The 20,051-nt window shown below is 38.5% G+C and overlaps 1 long non-coding RNA gene across 1 annotated transcript; it reads right to left on the bottom strand.

Annotated features, from left to right (window-relative positions):
• Window positions 1–9,905: 9,905 nt before the first annotated feature.
• Window positions 9,906–11,742, bottom strand: LOC148005862 (uncharacterized). Its single transcript, XR_015620264.1, has 2 exons — window positions 11,631–11,742; window positions 9,906–10,756 (listed from the first exon to the last, which is right to left on the bottom strand). It is a non-coding gene; the product is annotated as an uncharacterized LOC148005862 (long non-coding RNA).
• Between the last annotated feature and the right edge of the window lie 8,309 nt (window positions 11,743–20,051).

The raw sequence follows: 20,051 nt of genomic DNA, 5'->3' as shown, positions 1-20,051 counted from the left end.
CTAAAGCAAGAGGATATACCCTCTTCTCAGCTCCTGATGGTACTTTCTCCAAAATTGACCATATAATTGGTCAAAAAACAGGCCTCAACAGGTACAGAAAGATAGAAATAATCCCATGCGTGCTATCGGACCACCACGGCCTAAAACTGGTCTTCAATAACAATAAAGGAAGAATGCCAACATATACGTGGAAATTGAACAATGCTCTACTCGATGATAACCTGGTCAAGGAAGAAATAAAGAAAGAAATTAAAAACTTTTTAGAATTTAATGAAAATGAAGGTACAACATACCCAAACTTATGGGACACAATGAAAGCTGTGCTAAGAGGAAAACTCATAGCGCTGAGTGCCTGCAGAAAGAAACAGGAAAGAGCAAATGTCAGCAGCTTGACAGCACACCTAAAAGCCCTAGAACAAAAAGAAGCAAATACACCCAGGAGGAGTAGAAGGCAGAAAATAATCAAACTCAGAGCTGAAATCAACCAAGTAGAAACAAAAAGGACCATAGAAAGACTCAACAGAACCAAAAGTTGGTTCTTTGAGAAAATCAACAAGATAGATAAACCCTTAGCCAAACTAACAAGAGGACACAAAGAGTGTGTCCAAATTAACAAAATCAGAAATGAAAAGGGAGACATAACAACAGAATCAGAGGAATTTCTAAAATCATCATATCCTACTACAAAATCCTTCAACAAAATTTGAAAATCTGGAGGAAATGGACAAATTCCTAGACAGGTACCAGGTACTGAAGTTAAATCAGGAAGAGATAAAAAAATTTAAACCACCCCATAATTCCTAAAGAAATAGAAGCAGTCATTAAAGGTCTCCCAACCAAAAAGAGCCCAGGTCCAGACGGGTTTAGTGCAGAATTCTATCAGACCTTCATAGAAGACCTCATACCAATATTATCCAAACTATTCCACAAAATTGAAACAGATGGAGCACTACCGAATTCCTTCTATGAAGCCACATTTACTCTTATACCTAAACCACACAAAGACCCAACAAAGAAAGAGAACTTCAGACCAATTTCCCTTATGAATATCGACGCAAAAATACTCAATAAAATTCTGGCAAACCGAATCCAAGAGCACATCAAAACAATCATCCACCATGATCAAGTAGGCTTCATCCCAGGCATGCAGGGATGGTTTAATATACGGAAAACCATCATCATGATCCATTATATGAACAAACTGAAAGAACCAAACCACATGATCATTTCATTACATGCTGAGAAAGCATTTGACAAAATTCAACACCCCTTCATGATAAAAGTCCTAGAAAGATGAGGAAATCAAGGCCCATACCTAAACATAGTAAAAGCCATATACAGCAAACCAGTTGCTAACATTAAACTAAATGGAGAGAAACTTAAGGCAATCCCACTAAAATCAGGGACTAGACAGGGCTGCCCACTCTCTCCCTATTTATTCAATCTAGTTCTTGAAGTTCTAGCCAGAGCAATCAGACAACAAAAGGAGGTCAGGGGGATACAGATCGGAAAAGAAGAAGTCAAAATATCACTATTTGCAGATGATATGATAGTATATTTAAGTGATCCCAAAAGTTCCACCAGAGAAATACTAAAGCTGATAAACAACTTCAGCAAAGTGCCTGGGTATAAAATTAACTCAAATAAATCAGTAGCCTTCCTCTACACAAAAGAGAAACAAGCCGAGAAAGAAATTAGGGAAACAACACCCTTCATAATAGACCCAAATAATATAAAGTACCTCGGTGTGACTTTAACCAAGCAAGTTAATGATTTGTACAATAAGAACTTCAAGACTCTGAAGTAAGAAATTGAAGAAGTCGTCAGAAGATGGAAAGATCTCCCATGCTCATGGATTGGCAGGATTAATATAGTAAAAATGGCCATTTTACCAAAAGCAATCTACAGATTCAATGCAATCCCCAGCAAAATACCAGTCGAATTCTTCAGCGAGTTAGACAGAACAATCTGCAAATTCATCTGGAAAAACAAAAAACCCAGGATAGCTAAAACTATCCTCAACAATAAAAGGACTTCAGGGGGAATCACTATCCCTGAACTCAAGCAGTATTACAGAGCAATAGTGATAAAAACTGCATGGTATTGGTACAGAGACAGACAGATAGACAAATGGAACACAATTGAAGACCCAGAAATGAAGCCACACATCTATGGTCACTTGATTTTTGACTAAGGAGCCAAAACCATCAAATGGAAAAAAGATAGTATTTTCAGCAAATGGTGCTGGTTCAACTGGAGGTCAACATGTAGAAGAAGGCAGATTGATCCATGCTTATCACCCTGTACGAAGCTTAAGTCCAAGTGGATCAAGGACCTCCACATCAAACCAGATACACTCAAACTAATAGAAGAAAAACTAGGGAAGCATCTGGAACACATGGGCACTGGAAAAATTTTCCTGAACAAAACACCAATGGCTTATGCTCTAAGATCAAGAATCGACAAATGGTATCTCATAAAACTACAAAGCTTCTGTAAGGCAAAGGACACTGTGGTTAGGACAAAATGGCAACCAACAGATTGGGAAAAGATCTTTACCAATCCTACAACAGATAGATGCCTTATATCTAAAATATACATAGAACTCAAGAAGTTAGATCGCAGGGAGATAAATAACCCTATTAAAAAGTGGGGTTCAGAGCTAAACAAAGAATTCACAGCTGAGGAATGTTGAATGGCTGAGAAACACCTAAAGAAATGTTCAACATCTTTAGTCATAAGGGAAATGCAAATCAAAACAACCCTGAGATTTCACCTCACACCAGTGAGAATGGCTAAGATCAAAAACTCATATGGCAGTAAAGGCTGGCGAGGATGTGGAGAAAGAGGAACACTCCTCCATTGTTGGTGGGGTTGCAGATTGGTACAACCATTCTGGAAATCAGTCTGGAGGTTCCTCAGAAAATTGGACATTGAACTGCCTGAGGATCTAGCTATACCTCTCTTGGGCATATACCCAAAAGATGCCCCAACATATAAAAAAGACACATGCTCCACTATGTTCATCACAGCCTGATTTATAATAGTCAGAAAGTGGAAAGAACCCAGATGCCCTTCAACAGAGAAATGGATACAGAAAATGTGGTACATCTATACAATGGAATATTACTCAGCTATCAAAAACAATGACTTTATGAAATTCATAGGCAAATGGTTGGAACTGGAAAATATCATCCTGAGTCAACTAACCCAATCACAGAAAGACATACATGGTATGCACTCATTGATAAGTGGCTATTAGCCAAAATGCTTGAATTACCCTAGACGCCTAGAACAAATGAAACTCAAGACCGATGATCAAAATGTGAATGCTTCACTCCTTCCTTAAAAGGGGAACAAGAATACCCTTGGTAGGGAATAGAGAGGCAAAGACAGAAGGAACACCCATTCAGAGCCTGCCCCACATGTGGCCCATGCATATACAGCCATTCAATTAGACAAGATGGATGAAGCAAAGAAGTGCAGGCCGACAGGAGCCGGATGTAGATCTCTCCTGACAGACACAGCCAGAATACAGCAAACACAGAGGCGTATGCCAGAAGCAAACCACTGAATTGAGAATATGACCCCCAATGAATGAATCATAGAAAGGACTGGAAGAGCTTGAAGGGGCTCGAGACCCCATATGTACAACAATGCCAAGCAACCAGAGTGTCCAGGGACTAAGCCACTACCTAAAGACTATACATGGACTGACCCTGGACTCTGACTGCATAGGTAGCAATGAATATCCTAGTAAGAGCACCAGTGGAAGGGGAAGCCCTGGGTCCTGCTAAGACTGAACCCCCAGTGAACTAGATTGTTGGGGGTAGGGCAACAAGGGGGGGAGGATGGGGAGAGGAACACCCTTAAAAAAGGGGAGGGGGGATGTTTGCCCAGAAACCAGGAAAGGGAATAACACTCAAAATGTATATACGAAATACTCAAGTTAATAAAAAAAATGAGGAAAACCATTTATTTTGGAATGATAAGGATATCTAAAATAATATGGGCAAAAATGCATGAATACATCTGTGAGACCACATGCAAAACAATTACATCTCTATAAACACATGTTTTAATGAATAAAAACAAACGCAACAACAAATATGTCACATGAAACAGCATACAACAAACTTCCCATGATAACACGATATATTCTGAAGAGAAATTAAATGTACATATAGACACCTTGACTTTAATTCAGTTTCTTACGTCTCACATTTGACAAAATATTTTTCACTTTAATTTGTTGTCTACTATAGACTAATTTTCTGTTGTTGTTTTTGTTTGTTTGTTTGTTTTTTCCACCTTTATTAAACTGGGTATTTCTTAATTACAATTCAAATGTTATTTTCTTTCCTGGTTTCCAGGCCAACATCCCCCTAACCCCAACTTTCCCCTTCTATATGGGTGTTCCCATCCCATCCCTCCATTACCGCCCTCCCCACAAGAATCCTGTTCAATGGGGGTCCACCTTTGGGAGGACCAATGGTTTCCCCCTTCCACTAGTGCCTTTACTAGATTATTCATTGCTACCTATACATTTGGAGCCCAGGATCACCCATGAATTGTTTCGGGTAGTGGCTTAGTCCCTGGAAGCTCTGGTTGGTTGGCATTGTTGTTCATATGGGGTCTCAAGCCCCTTCAGCTCTTTCAGTCCTTTCTCTGATTACTTCAACGGGGGTCCCGTTCTCAGTTCAGTGGTTTGCTGCTGGCATTCGCCTATTTATTTACCGTATTCTAGCTGTGTCTCTCAGGAGAGATCTACATCCGGCTCCTGTCTGCCTGCACTTCTTTGCTTCATCCATTTTGTCTAATTGGGTAGCTGTATATGTATGCGCCACATGTGGGGCAGGCTCTGAATGGGTGTTCCTTCTGTCTCTGTTTTAATCTTTGCCTCTCTATTCCCTACCAAGGATATTCTTGTTCCCCTTTTAAAGAAGGAGTGAAGCATTCACATTTTGATCATCCTTCTTGAGTTTCATGGGTTCTATGCATCTAGGGTAATTCAAGCATTTGGGCTAATATCCAATGAGTGCATACCATGTATGTTTTTCTGTGATTGGGTTACATCACTCACGATGATATTTTCCAGTTCCATCCATTTGCCTATGAATTTCATAAAGTCATTGTTTCTGATAGCTGAGTAATATTCCATTGTGTAGATGTACCACATTTTCTGTATCCATTCCTCTGTTGAAAGGCATCTGGGTTCCTTTCAACTTCTGGCTATTACAAAGAAGGTTGTTATGAACAGAGTGGAGCACGTGTCTTTTTTATATGTTGGGGTATCTTTTGGGTATATGCCAAAGAGAGGTATAGCTAGGTACTCAGGTACTTTAATGTCCAATTTTCTGAGGAACCTCCAGACGATTTCCAGAATGGTTGTATCAGTCTTCAATCCCACCAAAAATGGAGGCGTGTTCCTCTTACTCCACATCCTCACCAGCATTTGCTGTCACCTGAGTTTTTGATCTTAGCCATTCTGACTGGTGTGAGGTGAAATCTCAGGGTTGTTTTGATTTGCCTTTCCCTTATGACTAAAGATGTTGAATATTTCTTTTGATGTTTCTCAGCCATTCAGCATTCCTCGCCTGTGAATCCTTTGTTTAGCGCTGAACCCTATTTTTTAAAAAGGGTTATTTTTCTCCCTGCAGTCTAACTTTGTGAGTTCTTTGTTTATTTTGGATATTAGCCATCTATCAGTTCTAGGACTGGTAAAGATCTTTTCCCAATCTGTTGGTTGCAGTTTGGTCTGAACAACAGTGTCCTTCGCCTTACAAAAGCTTTGTAGTTTTATGAGATCCCATTGGTTGATTCTGGATCGTGGAGCATAAGCCATGTTTTGTTCAGAAAATTTTCCCCAGTGCCCATGTGTTCGAGATTCTTCACCACTTTTTCTTCTATTAGTTTGAGTGTATCTGGTTTGATGTGGAGGTCCTTTATCCACTTAGACTTTGTACAGGGTGATAAGAATGGATCGATCTGCATTTTTCTACATGCTTACCTCCAGTCGAACTAGCGCCATTTGCTGAAAATGCTATCTTTTTTCCATTGGATGGTTTTGACTCCTTTGTCAAAAATCAAGTGACCATAGGTGTGTGGGTTCATTTCTGGGTCTTCAACTCTATTACACTGGTCTGTCTCCCTGTCTCTATACAAATACCATACAGGTTTTTTGTTTTTTGTTTTTTATCACTATTCCTCTGTAATACTGCTTGAGTTCAGGGATAGTGATTCCCCTGGAAGTCCTTTTATTGTTGAAGATAGTTTTAGCTATACTGGGTTTTTTGTTATTCCAGATGAATTTGCAAATTGTTCTGTCTAACGCTATGATGAATTGGATTGGTATTTTGATGGGGATCACATTGAATCTGTAGATGGCTTTTGGTAAAATGACCATTTTTACTATATCAATCCTGCCAATTCATGAATATGGGAGATATTTCCATCTTCTAAGATCGTCAATTTCTTTCTTCAGAGCCTTGAAATTCTTATCATACAGATTTTTCACTTACTTGGTTAAAGTCACACTGAGGTATGTTATATTATTTGGGACTATTGTGAAGGATGCCATTTCCCTAATTTCTTTCTCACCTTGCTTCTCTTTTATGTAGCGGAAGGTTACTGCTTTATTTGAGGTAATTTTATACCCAGCCACTTTGCTGAAGGTGTTTATCAGGTTTACTACTTCTCTGGTGGAACTTTTGGGATCACTTAAATATGCTATGATATCATCGGCAAATAGTGATATTTTGACTTCCTCTTTTCCAATCTGTATCCCCTTGATCTCCTTTTGTTGTCTGATTGCTCTGGCTAGAACTTCAAGAACTAGATTGAATAGGTAGGGAGAGAGTGGGCAGCCTTGTCTAGTCCCTGATTTTAGTGGGATTGCTTCAAGTTTCTCTCCGTTTAGTTTAATATTAACTACTGATTTGCTGAATATGGCTTTTACTATGTTTAGGTATGGGCCTTGAATTCCTATTCTTTCCAGGACTTTTATGATGAAGGGGTGTTGAATTTTGTCAAATGATTTCTCAGCATCTAATGAAATGATCATGTGGTTTTGTTCTTTCAGTTTGTTTATATAATGGATCACGTTGATGGTTTTCTTTATATTAAACCATCCCTGCATGCCTGGGATGAAGCCTACTTGATCATGGTGGATGATTGTTTTGATGTGCTCTTGGATTCGGTTTGCCAGAATTTTATTGAGTATTTTTGCGTCGATATTCATAAGGGAAATTGGTCTGAGTTCTCCTTCTTTGTTGGTTCTTTGTGAGTTTTAGGTATACGAGTAATTGTGGCTTCATAGAACGAATTCAGTACCACTCTGTCTGTTTCAATTTTGTGGAATAGTTTGGATAGTATTGGTCTGAGACCTTCTATGAAGGTCTGATAGAATTCTGCACTTACCCTATCTGGACCTGGGCTCTTTTAGGTTGGGAGACTTTTAATGACTGCTTCTATTTCTTTAGGAATTATGGGGTGGTTTAAATTTTTTTATCTCTTCCTGATTTAACTTCGGTACCTGGTATCTGTCTAGGAAATTGTCCATTTCCTGAAGATTTTCAAGTTTTGTTGAATATAGGTTTTTATAGTAAGATCTGATGATTTTTTGAATTTCCTCTGAATCTGTAGTTATGTCTCCCTTTTCATTTCTGTATTTGTTAATTTGGACACACTCTCTGTGTCCTCTGCTTAGTCTGGCTAAGGGTTTATTATCTTGTTGACTTTCTCCAAGAACCAGCTTTTGTTTCTTTTGATTCTTTGTATAGTCCTTTTTGTTTCTACTCCGTTGATTTCAGCTCTGAGTTTGATTATTTCCTGCCTTCTACTCCCCTGGGTGTATTTGCTTCTTTTTGTTCTAGAGCTTTTAGGTGGGCTGTCTAGCTGCTAATATATGCTCTCTTCTGTTTCTTTCTGCAGGCACTCAGAGCTATGAGTTTTCCTCTTAGCACAGTTTTCATTGTGTCCCATAAGTTTGGGTATGTTGTACCTTCATTTTCACTAAGTTCTAAGAAGTCTTTAATTTCTTACTTTATTTCTTCCTTGACCAGGTTATCATTGAGTAGGGCACTGTTCACCTTCCATGTATATGTGGGCATTCTTTCCTTATTATTATTGAAGACCAGCTTTAGCCCGTGGTGGTCTGATAGGGCGCATGGGATTATTTCTATATTTCTCTATATGTTGAGGGCTATTTTGTGCCTGATTATATAGTCAATTTTTGATAAAGTACCATGAGGTGGTGAGAAGAATGTATATCCTTTTGTTTTAGGATAGAATGTTCTATAAATATCTGTTAAGCCCATTCAGTTCATAACTTCTGTCAGTCTGTCTATGTCTCTCTTTAATTTCTGCTTCTATGATCTGTCCATTGATGAGAGTAGAGTGTTGAAATCTCCTACTATTATTGTGTGAGGTGCAATGTGTGCTATGAGCTTTAGTAAGGTTTCTTTTATGTATGTAGGTCTCCTTGTATTTGGAGCATAGATATTTACGATTGAGAGTTCATCTTGGTGGATTTCTCCTTTGATGAATATGAAGTGTCCTTCCTATCTTTTTTGATGTCTTTTAGTTGAAAATTGATTTTATTCGATATTAGAATGGCTTATCCAGCTTGCTTCTTCAGACCATTTGCTTGGAAAGTTGTTTTCCAGCATTTTACTCTGAGGTAGCGTGTGCCTTTGTCTCTGAGGTGTGTTTCCTGTAGACAGCAAAACGCTGGGTCCTCATTAAGTATCCAGTTTGTTAATCTTTGTCTTTTTATTTGGGGAATTTAGTCCATTGATATTGAGAGATATTAAGGATTAGTGATTGTTTCTTCCTGTTATTTTGATATTTAGAGGTCTGATTATGTTTTCCTGTCTCTCTTCTTTTGTTTTTTTGCCAGGAGATTACTTTTTTGCCTTTTCAAGGGTGTAGTTTCCTTCCTTGTGCTGTGCTTTTCCATCTATTATCCTTTGTAGGGCTTAATTTCTAGAAAGATACTGTGTAAATTTCATTTTGTCATGGAATATCTTGGTTTCTCCCTTTATGTTAATTGAGAGTTTTGCTGGATATAGTAGCTTGTGCTGGCATTTGTGTTCTCTTAGGGTCTGTATAACATCTGTCCAGGCTCTTCTGGCTTTCATAGTCTCTGCTGCGGAGTCTGCTATAATTTTGACAGGTTTGCCTTTATATGTCACTTGACCTTTTTACCTTACTGCTTTTAATATCCTTTCTTTGTTTTGTGCATTTGGTGTTTTGACTATTATGTGAAGGGATGGATTTCTTTTATGGTCCAATCTATTTGGAGTTCTGAAGGCTTCTTATATGTTCATGGGCATCCCTTTCTTTTGGTTATAGAGGTTTTCTTCTATAATTTTGTTGAAGACATTTACTGGCCCTTTAAGTTGGGAGTCTTAACTCTCTTCTATACCTATTATCCTTAGGTTTGATCTTCTCATTGTGTCCTGGATTTCCTGTATATTTTGGGCTAGGAGCTTTTTCCATTTTACATTATCTTTACTGTTGTGTTGATGTTTTCTATAGTACGTTCTGCTCCTGAGATTCTCTCTTTTAATTTTTGTATTCTGTTGGTGATGCTCTCATCTATAACTTGTGATCTTTTCCTTAGGTTTCCTTTTTCCAGGGTTGTCTCCCTCTGTCCTTTTTTATTGTTTCTATTTCCATTTTTAACTACTGGATGTTTTTCTTCAATTCCTTCTCCTGTTTGGTTGTGTTTTCCTGTAATTCTTTAAGGGATTTTTGTGCTTCCTTTTTAAGTGCTTCTACTTATTTACTTGTGTTGTCATGTATTTCCTTAAGGGAGTTAATTATGACCTCCTTAAAGTCCTCCATGATCACGATAAAATGTGATTTTAAATCTACATCTTGTTTTTCTGGTGTGTTTCCAGTTTTTGTTTTGGTGGGATAACTGGGCTCTGATGATGCCAAATAATCTTGGTTTCTGTTGCTTGGCTTCCTATGCTTGCCTCTTGCCAACAGGTTGTGTCTGGTATTAGCTTGTCTTGCTGTTTCTGACTGTGGCTTTACATTCCCATAAGCCTGTGTGTCAGCACTCCTGTAGATCTGTTTTCCTATTTTCTTTCAGCCAGTTCTGGTAACTGAGTGTTCTGCTCCCAGGTGTGTAGTTGCTCCTGACAGCTAGTTTTCAGCTCTTGGCAAGGGCAGGAACTAGAAGGGTCCTGCCCCATGACCACTTCTAGGTCCCTGTGTACAGGGAACACAGATGACACTAGATGTTTTCCTCTTGGATTGGGAATGTGGGCAGAGAGTAGTCTCCTCTGATTTCACAGCAATGTCCACACTTCTGAGGGTGCAGCTCCCACCCCAATCCCAAGGGGTTTTGTTGCAGGGAGCTGTTTGACCTGTTCAGTTCAGTTCCAGGCACTGACCTGGACTGCGTGTTCCTGCTGCTGACTGCTCCTCTATTCCTGTGTCCAGAGGAATGCAGTTTCCTCTTGGGCCAGGGATGTGGGCAAAGTTGAGCAGATGTGGCAGCCTGTCCTGTGGTCTCAGGATTGTCCACACTTCTGGGTATTCAGCTCTCTCTCCTACAGGATTTGTGAGCAGGTAGTTCTGGAATAGGATCTGATCAGCTCCAGGCACAGCCAGAAACCAGAAGTTCCCTGTCCCAGAGGACTTCTGCCTTTGTGTGTCTTGTGTCCACCAGACTTGGAGAAGAAAAATTGGTCTTACCTTAGCTCTCAGGCATGTATGCGCTCCTGGCATATGGCTTTCAGCTCTTGGCGAGGGCAGCAACCAGGAAAAAAATTTAAAGAACAGAAAATAAAACATAAAATAAATGTGCAATTCCACAATTCTTTATTGAAAGCTTTTAGGGTTAGCATTTTTTTATAAATTCAAATATTTTAGGATTTTAGAGGGACAGTTTATCATATAATATTATATATGACCTAACAATTCACAGAAAAATTTCCTGTAATGTGTTTGAATATTCATATTAAATCAATAAGAAACACATATAGCATCAAAAATTTCAATTTGGGTCAAGTTTTGGTTTTAATTGAGTTACAATTTTCAAATGGTTGGAGTGATGGTTCAGTGGATAAGAGCACTGACTACAGGGTTGGGGATTTAGCTCAGTGGTAGAGCGCTTGCCTAGGAAGCGCAAGGCCCTGGGTTCAGTCCCCAGCTCCAGGGGAAAAAAAAAAGAGCACTGACTACTTTTCCAGAGGTCCTAAGTTCAATCGAGAGCACTTATCTGGAGGTGCTGCTAAAACCTGTATCTCCAAGGCACCAAGCATGATATGGCACAAAATCATACGTGCAGGGAAAACACTCATCCATGTATCATGAAAATAAATAAATCTTTTAAAAGGAGTTTTAAAACGCCTTTTGAGTAAAGAAAAATCAACTCTGGAGGGAACCACAGTCTAGATTTGAAGCTATTATGTACGGCTCTATCATTTTAACTCCACCCTCTGGAGACACCTTGCACCCAGAAGAGCCATAGGTGCAATAAATTGAAAGGATAAATTCTCTTAGGATCCTTGGAACTCTTATGGGAAGGTCATTAGACACCTTTTAATGAGTGATAAGCCGGTGGCCTTATTGTTAAAAAGATGGAGCTTCTATAAAGTTTTTCTCTAGTGTACCTTTTAATATTGAAGCTGAAGACCAGGCTGTCACTACTATCATTTTCTCTAGGACAAGACAGTAAGGGCAGTTCCGTAGCCAGGATGTGCCTTTCCCTTGGGAATATATAGCCTACACGAAAAAAAAAAAAAAATCATGACTACTCCACAATTGCAAACCTGCCAAAATCAAGAAAAATCCAGGTTCCATTTGACCAACTACATATTTATGGATAAGTATAGTAAACAATATATACAGAAGAATTTCTCATACTCAAGATTGTATTATGAAAATATTATCTTATGGGTGTTATTTTATGGGCATTACAGTAAAAATATTGTTTTGAAAAACAATGCTCTGCCGAACCAGTCAACTCCAAACTGGACAAGACTTCCAGTGGAGAGATTGGGATACCAACCTAAGCGCAAAACTTTCAACCTACAATTTGTTCTGTTAGCATTATGTGCTAGGGTAAAGGTGGCATGGAAATGGTGGAAGTGGTGAACCAATGACTGGTCCTGCTTGAGACCCAGGCCACTAGAGGGAGCTCATCCTATACACTGTCGTGAGGACTAGAAACCAGAGGACAGAAGGTCCAAAGACCTAGGATAAAACCGAAAGGACTGGGAAAAACATGATGTCAAATTTTACAGGAGGGGTCTAAGAGTACCTGGAAGAGAATGGGGGACAAGGGAGGCGAAGAAGGACACCAAGACAAGAGTCTGATCAAGCCGACAATTTTATTTTTTCCCAAGGCTGAATTTATACCATAACATGGGTAACAGAGGGAGGGGGGCAGTGTGAAACATTTACGCAGGCCAAGAACACAGTACTCATGTGGTCAGGGAATAGGCAGATGTTGACAGGATGTCAGAAAGGTCACAGGTTTGTCATATCTATTAGTCAGCAGGATGACTTTATCATATTATTATTTTTCTTGACCACCAGATTTGTATTAGTCTTCTGCAGCTGGCTGGGGATTTTCCATGAACCCAGTCATACTTAATTTTAACCATAATAATAGCATCGACAATGAAGGGCTTCAAGGGTATTGCTTCCAACATCAAATGATATTCTGCTAAATGATAATCTTCAATACTCATAGACTGGTGGCTAACTCAATTGTCATCACCGAGATTTCATCAGCAACTGGTGGAAACAGATGCAGACACCCAGAGCCAAACGGTAGGAGTAGCTAGGGGAATCCTGCCAAAGAGGGAAGGATTGTAGGAGTCATAGAGAAAAGGATACTAAAAGAAGACCTAGAGAATCAATTAACCTGGACTCATAGGAGATCACTGAGACTTAACCAATAATCAGGAAGCCTGAATGGGCCTAACCTAGGCCCTTGAATATATGTTATAGTTGAATAGCTTTGTGTTTCTGTGGGACTCCTAGTCAAGGCAGCAGGGACTGTTTCTGATGCCTTTGCTACTTGTAAGATCCTTATACTCCTACCAGGTTGCCTTGTCCAGCCTTAACGTGAGAGAGATGCCTAATCTTATTACAACTTTTTATGCCATGTTTGGTTGATATCCCTTGGAGATTTGTTCTTTTCTGAAAGGAAACGAAGATGTGGAAGAGAAGGTGTAGGATACTTGAGAAAAGAAGGGGGGGAACTGTGGGCAGGATGTAATATATTAAAGAATAAATTAATAAAAAATGAAACAGAAAAACAATGCTCTGAAAAAGAACAGAACCTTCACATTGGAAACCATATAGATTATGAGATTAGATAGTGATGATATAAACACTATAGCATAAATACACTGAAAAATACTGGGTTCGATGGGTTGTATATTTCAAACAGCAAAATGCGTAGCTATTCTATAGATAATTTTCCTGGCCTGATGTGACTACCAGGTATTATAGAGCAGAGTTGACACTGATGAAGAAAATAATTAGAACAAAGTAACAGCTAGCTAATGGTGATGGGGTTAACAATGCCTAGTTGAGGAAATAGGGTCATGGAATGCCTACCTGGGATTCTATAACTGCCTCTTCCCTCCTCATTGCATATGATCATAGAAGGCTTGAGTATATAGAAGGATGATTAATTAAAGATAACATTCCATAATACAACCTCCACAAAGTCATCCACAATGGAGTGGGACTTTGTTATGATATAGCTGCTTGGAGTTCACCTATAATTCTGTTACCTATATGATCCTGTAAGCAAACTACTAGGGTAAAAGTTATGTTTCAATTTTTCATTATTGTGCTTAAGAGATCTATACAACAAACATGCCTCTAATATGTAAGCCCAAAGACAGATAACTTCCTAGAATGTCGGGGACTGCTGTTCTTGTAAGATAACAAGCTATGTATTATCATTTCTATAAAGAAGGTTGGTTGCCCAAACTGCACAGGATGTGCTGGCTAAAATATGTAATACAAACCAAACATTTGCTGTGAATAAGTCAAGAAATTGATTTTAAAATAATTCTGAGGTATAAATATAGTTATGCCATTTATTAAAATTAAAACAACATTTGGAAGCTACTGAGATGGATTTGCTTATTTACTATTATGTAATTAAACCGTGTGTGAACACTGGTGACTATATGATATTATCACTCTATTTGGTGTTATGAACATGGAAGAGTATAGCCTAAAAATGAGACAGAAATTAAAGTTCCATGCAATAGTCAATTTATTTAGGAAATCAGACAATTTATATTCAGAGGGCATCCTGAAGCAAGGTAATGTGAACACAGTTCATTAGAGTTTAAATTGTATACTGGCACAAGGGCAAGGTCATATGAGTTTAAGATGTATATAACTATGTGAAAAACTAATAATTGGAAATATACTTTTGAATAATAATGGGTATATGGTGAGTTATCCAAAGCAAAACACACTCCTAAAGCTGGGAGGGAGCACAAAAGCACATCCCAAGAACAAGTCCATGTTATGGAGGAAAAGAGATTACAAGAATCTTTTTATGTTTACTCTGGGGTTTTCTCATAAGGTCTCAGAAAACTCATGTTGCTTCATTCATGGATCATGTTCTGACACTTGATTTTTAGTCTTCGTGAGTAATTTGATTTTTCTATTGGCAGTATAAGAATGCCATTTCATATAAGTAGCACAAAATGGCACAGACATATTAGAGCCATTTCAGAACATTTTGGAAAATTCTGTAGTAATTACAAATTAAAGTTCATGTAAATATATTTTAGTGCAATGGAAACCAACTCCTCAAACAGCAACTTTAAGAACAAAATATTCTGGTGGTGAAGAGTTTGCACTGTGATTACAACCTATTGCTGCTCTTTCAGAGTACCTGAGTTCAGTTCCAATCACCCACATTTGATGGCTCAGAGCCACCTGTAAGTTCATCTCCAGGGGATCTGTCACTCTCTTGTGGCCTCATCAAGCACCAGAATTCAGGCTTTTTTTCTGAGAAGTGGGGGTGGTTTAACATATGGAGTCAAAAATATAATAAAATACACAAATGGACTTAAAGGCAAAAAATATGTGATCATCTCAATAAATACAGAAAAGGCTTGCCACAAAGTCTAACACATTTCATGATAAACATCCTAGATAATATAGACTAGAGAGAACAAACATCAATATAATAAAATATGAGGAATTTATAGCCAAAATTATCCTAAATGGAGGAAAACTTAAAGCAATCTCATTGAAATCAGAAATGAAACAGGAATGATGTTCACTATTCCCTGCTCAAAATACTTGCTAAAGATAAGAAGGAAATTAAGGTGATACAAATAGAAAAGGAACTCAACTATCCTATTTGCTGATCAAGTGATATTGTGCATTAGAGATGCCAAAATTCAACCATAAAATTTCTAGAAATAATAAGCAATTTCAACAATGTGGCAGGATATAGAAATAACTGTACAAATCAATAACTTTTTATGCACCAATAATAAACATACAGAGAAGATCATTATGGACACACTCCCATTCACACTAGCCTCAAAGAAAATAAAACATCCAGAAATACACCTAACCAAGCATGTGAAGAACCTCTACACTGAAATTTTATACCTCTAAAGAGATGGACTAGATAATAGAAAGACAAATCCCATGCTCACAGATTGGTAGAATATTGTAAAAATGACGATTTTAACAAAAACTATTTAAAAGTTCAATGCAATCCAATCAAAATCCCCATCATATTCCTTAAGAGAAACAACTATCATAAAATTCATATGGAACTGCAAAAGACTTCAGCTAGTCAAAACAATTCAGAGCAAAAAGAATAAGATAGTAGTCACCATTTAAAGTTCAGATTTAACAATGTGAAGCTATCAAGACATGACTTTCTTCACCTCTCTCTGAGATGGAGTTAAGATGCAATCTTTGCTGTGACTTCACAGTTTTTAATAATACTTCAAACTTCCATGTTCCTTGTTAGTTTACTACATTGAACTAAATCATGTTAGGTAGAACTTCCTGTCCCTCTAACTACGCACCAAGACACACATATAAATTTAAAGAAATCTGACATCTGTTCTGGGAATTTGATTTGGGCCTCAGAAAAATGCTCATGTAGGTTTCCTGAAGAGGCTCCTCTGAACATTTTTATTTCTTTTGAAGAAGAGCTATCTCTTGCTCTGTCATTTATTTTGACCCTTAATGAAGCTTCTCCCAAGGTTTTAAAGGAAAGCTTTTCTTTTCCTTCAAGTAGCTCACTATGGGTTTTAAAAAAATATATTAGCTTCCAGGGATTAGACCACCAACCAAAGAGTAAAAGGGGTACCCATGGCTCCAGCTGCATATGTAGCAGAGGACTTCTTTATCTGGCATCAGTGGGAGGGAAGGCCCTTGGTCCTGTGGAGACCTGATGACCCAGGATAGTGGAACATTAGGCTGCTGAGGCAGGAGTGTGTGTGTAGGTGGGGGAGCACCCTCACAGAGGCAGGGGTTAGGAGGGGGAGATAGGAAGCTTGTGGAGGGGAATCTGGAAAGAGGGATAACATTTGAAATTCTGGGGAAATCACCATTTATCCCTGATCTCAAGCTGTATTGTAGACCAATCGTAATAAAAGCCATAAGGTATTGGTACAGAGACAGGCAGGTAGATCAATGGAATAAGATTGAAGACCCAGAAATGAACCCACACGCATTTGGTCACTTGATCTTTGACAAAGGAGCTAAAACCATCCAGTGGAAAAAAGATAGCATTTTCAACAAAAAGTGCTGGTTCAACTGGAGGTCAGCATGCAGAAGAATGCAAATTGATCCATTCTTATCATCCTGTACAAAGGTCAAGTCAAAAGTGGATCAAGGACCTCCACATAAAACCAGATACACTCAACCTAATAGATGAAAAAGAGGGGAAGAGCTTCGAACACATGAGCACCGGGGAAAATTTCCTGAACAGAACACCAATGGCTTATGCTCTAAGATTAAGATTCGATAAATGGAATTTCAGTAAATTGCAAAGCTTCTGTAAGACAAAGGACACTGTCATTAGGACAAAATGACAACCAACACATTGAGAAAAGATCTTTACCAATCCTACATCTGATAGAAGGCTAATATCCAATATATACAAAGAACTCAAGAATCAGATGCCAGAGAATCAAATAACTATTAAAAATGGGGTACAGAGCTAAACAAAGAATTCTCAACTAAGGAATATTGAATGGCTGAGAAGCACCTACAGAAATGTTCAACATCCTTAGTCATCAGGGAAATGCAAATCAAAACAACCCTGAGATTCCACCTCACACCAGTCAGATGCCAGGGAGGATGTGGAGAAAGAGGATCACGCATCCATTGTTGGTGGGATTGCAGACTGGTACAACCACTCTGGAAATCAGTCTAGAGGTTCCTCAGAAAATTGAACGTGAAGACCTAGATATACCACACCTGGGCATATTCTCCAAAATATGCTCCAACATATAACAAGGATGCATGCTCCACTATGTTCATAGCAGTTTTATTTAGAATTGCTAGAAGCTGAAAATAACCCAGATGTCCCTCAACACAGCAATGGATACAGAAAATGTAGTACATTTTCACAATGGAGTACTACTAAGCTTAAAAATAATGACTTCATGAAATTCATTGGCAAATGGATGGAACTAGAAAATATCCTGAGTGAAGTAACTCAATCACAAAAAAATACACATGGTATGTAGTCACTGATCAGTGTATTAGCCCCAAAACTCAGATTACCCAATGATACAATCCACAGAACACATGAAGCTCAAGAAGGATGACCAAAGTGCGGATGCTTCAGTCCTTCTTAAAGGGGGAACAAAATATATTCATAGGAAGAAATATGGAGACAAAGTTTGGAACAGAGACTAAAGGAAGGGCCATCCAGAGATTGCCCTACATGGGGATCCAGCCCATATACATACAGCCACCAAATCCAGTCACTATTGCTGATGCCAAGAAGTGCATGTTGGCAGGAGCCTGATGTAGCTGTCTCTTGAGAGGCTTTGCCAGATCATGACAAATACAGGGGAGGATGCTTGCAGTCCACCATTGAACCAAGAACCAGGTCCCTACTGGAGGAGTTAGAGAAAGGAATAAAGGAGCTGAAGGGGCTTGCAACCCCATAAGAACAACAAAACCAACCAACCAGAGCTCCCAGGGACAAAACCACCATCCAAAGAGTACACGTTGACAGACTAATGGCTCCAGCTGCATATGTAGCAGAGGGTGGCCGTGTTGGGCATCACTGGGAGAAGTCCTTGGTCCTGCCAAAGCTGGAAGCCCCAGTGTAAGGAAATTTCAGGGTGGGGAGGCCAGAAGTGGTGGGGATGGGGGTGGGGGTGGGAAACACCCTCATACCAGAAGGGGGAGCAAGAACGGGATAGGGGGGTTATGGATGGAAAACCCGGAAAGGGAATAACATTTGAAATGTAAATAAAAACATATCCAATAAAAAATTACCTTAAATTTAGTAGACTAAAACAACACTATTAAAAAGCTGGAAGTCAGAAGTCTGAAATTTTTCACTGCTTAAAGTCAGTTTCCAAAAGACTGGATCTTCATAGATATTTGGAGAAAACCCCATTCTCTCACTCTTTTCTACTTTCTAGAAGTTTCTACATTCCTTTGCTCTGGTTGTTTCCCATAGCTCTGAAGAAGATTACTTCCATCAACCTTCCATCTTAGAAGGATCTGGGTGATTACATAGAACTCAGGTGAACAGGATAACCTTCCAATCCCAATATGTGTGATGCAATAGCATCTCTAAAGTCCTCTGCCACATAAGACGGTATGTTTACTGGTGTTTGGAACTAGGCTGTGGACTTCTTTATAGACATTAATCAGTCTTCTATAGCTGTCCACTTCCTAGCAATTTATCCATTTTATTTCAATCAGCTCCTACCTTGATATGAACTACAGTTAACATACTGGTAGAAATAATTTGCTCTCTAGCATCTTCCATTTTGTCAGTTCCCATCACTTACATCAAACATGCTTGGAAGCCCTATTCTGGGGCAATTATATAATGTACTGTCATTACTCATACAACCTGAATATCGCTTTTCTGGATAAGAATCTTTGTTCTTGTGTAAGATTAACCATTTTACCTCCATCCTTTAAAATATCTTGCTTTTAAGCTGACACATAATAATTATACATATTTGTGGGATACATACACTGAATGCACTGATGCCTATCATCTCAAATACTCTCCATCCCTTTGCTTTTATTAAAGATAACTCTATCAATTGGATTTTTCATTACTGCATTTTTAAACACCTACAGTTCCTTTCCAATTTTTCCCATCCAGTAAAATATTAAGGACTTTTTACTTTGAATTAAAAACATTGAACATATGAATATGAGGGATATGAGGTACAATCTAGGGACATCAGGACAGGATTTAAGAGATCACACAGAAATGAGTTCACTGGTGTCTCTTTGTCCCATGTATCTTGAGCTCTGTAGAGCCTATAATCTAAAACTATCAAAAAGGATATTAAAAATAAGAAAGTGTTTTAATAACCTTTTTGTTTCTAGTCAGAGGAACAGAAAAAACAAAAACAGAAGAGTAGGATACAACCCTTTTTTAACAATAATGTTCTCTCTTAATAGTGACATTTTGGACATGGTTCATTTCCTAAAGGTTCATACGTTAAAAACTTGGTCTTCCATGGGGGGTGTTGTGGTAGTGAAGCCAAGCAAAAAGTAAGTATCATACAGGGTTTCTATACTCATACATGTGCTGACTTCGGTTTCATTAAGTAGCTAGGTTGTTATTAAGCAAGGCTTGGCCTCTTTGGCAGTTAGCTATTTTCTGTTTTAGCTTCTCTGGCACTGTGATGGCTGTCAGAAGTGCAAACCAAACAGAACCTCATACATGTTATTCACATCAGAAATTTTTTATCTGAATACAAACTAAGTGAAGATACTAAGACAATGCATGACTTAAGCCATGTTAATAGAGAACAAGTAGAGAATTTATTTCTGTTCCACAAATGATGGTAACCAGTGTCCTG

This window comes from Rattus norvegicus, chromosome 5, assembly GCF_021556685.1.
Source record: "Rattus norvegicus strain SHRSP/BbbUtx chromosome 5, alternate assembly SHRSP_T2T, whole genome shotgun sequence".
Classification (NCBI taxonomy): Eukaryota; Metazoa; Chordata; class Mammalia; order Rodentia; family Muridae; genus Rattus; species Rattus norvegicus.
The sequence above is the reverse complement of the archived record's forward strand: the minus strand, read 5'-3'. Positions and strand labels throughout refer to the sequence as shown.